Source organism: Triticum aestivum, chromosome 7B (genome assembly GCF_018294505.1).
Source record: "Triticum aestivum cultivar Chinese Spring chromosome 7B, IWGSC CS RefSeq v2.1, whole genome shotgun sequence".
In the NCBI taxonomy this organism is placed as follows: Eukaryota; Viridiplantae; Streptophyta; class Magnoliopsida; order Poales; family Poaceae; genus Triticum; species Triticum aestivum.
Genome location: NC_057813.1, coordinates 727,685,229 through 727,686,804, shown reverse-complemented (window position 1 = coordinate 727,686,804; position 1,576 = coordinate 727,685,229).

The window sequence follows — 1,576 nt, the reverse complement described above, 5'->3', positions numbered from 1 at the left end:
CGTTGCTGGATCGCTTGCACACACGTAATTCTCCAAAAAAAAATATCTAAAAAACATGATTCCCCAGGAAGAAAAGTATCGGTTGCACGCTCGCTATATTCGCTCGGTCGCTCGATCTGCGCTAGTAGTTGTTTGACCTGTGACCATGAACAACGACCGTTGACCAAAAAGTTGATGTTGACTTTAAAAAATAGTGTATTTAAAAAATATCATAAATTTTAAAAAGGTCATGTAATTGAAAATATTCAAGGCTTTGAAAAGAAAAGTTCATGAATTTGAAAAAAAAAACTTTAGGGATTTGGATAAAGTTCTTCATTTTAAAAAGTTGATGCATTCAAAAAGCATTGATGAACTATTAAAATAAGTTCACGAAAGTAAAAAAATATAACCATTTTTTGGAAAAAAAAAGTGCACAAATTTTAACAATAGGTTAACATTTAAAAAAATACGAATTCAGAAAATTTAATGAATTTTAAAAATAATAGAGTTTCAAAAACGTTAATGAATTAAAATAAGTTCACGAATTTGGGATAAATGAATTTGAAATATTTCACAATTTTCGAAAAGGTTCAAGAATTTGTGAAAATCAGAAAAATATAAAAAGAAAAGAACAGAAAAAAGACCGAAAGCCGGTATCAAACAGGAAAAAAAAAGGGGAGCAGAGCAAGACTACCGCCACTGTGCTAAATTGGCCAGCCTGTTTCAATCAGGTAAGTGCGTTGCATACTGATTAGAGCGCCAAGTAGGATTCCGCCATCCAGCGTGGGAGCGCCTATACAACGCGGTACGCGCCCGCAGCCACGGGAGCGCGTACCCTCCTCCCTGCTCCCCCCGCGCGCCCTCATGGGCCGGCCCATGTGCGGGGCGGGGAGCCCCTTGTTTTCTAGCCTTTTTTCTGTTTTCAGCTTTATTTTGTTTTTAAATATAATTAGTATTTCAGAAAAAATTATAAATTGTTCAATTATTCGAGAATTCAAAAATTGTTCACAATTTGATTTTTTTTTCAAGAAATGATAAATTCTCAAGGATTCAAGAAAATGTTCGCAATTTCAAAAATAATGTTCGTCTATTCAAAAAAGTTTATAATTTCAAAAAATATTCACAATTTCAAAAAATGCTCACGATTTCAAAAAAAATTCATAATTTCATAAAAATGTTCACGATTTCGAGAAAATGTTCATGATTTCAAAAAAGGAGAAACAGAACATTAAAGAAAAGAGAAAAAGAAATTTGTTCATGATTTCAAAAAAAATGTTCACGATTTAAAAAAATTCTCACGATTTCAAACAAAGAGAAACAGAACATTAAAGAAAAGAGAAAAAGAAAAATGTTCACGATTTCAAAAAAATATTCATGATTTCAGAAAAATGTTCACGATTTCATAAAAAGAGAAACTGAACATTAAAGAAAAGACAAAAAGGAAAAAGTTAATCTGAAAATGTAAAAAGGAAAAGGAAATACAAAATAAAAAACTGGTAAAAATAAACAAGAAAAAACCGGTTCTGGGAAGGTTCTAGAACCTTCCCAAAACCGGTGGGAGGGATCCCTATATGGGCCGGCCCAAAAAGCTGCAGAC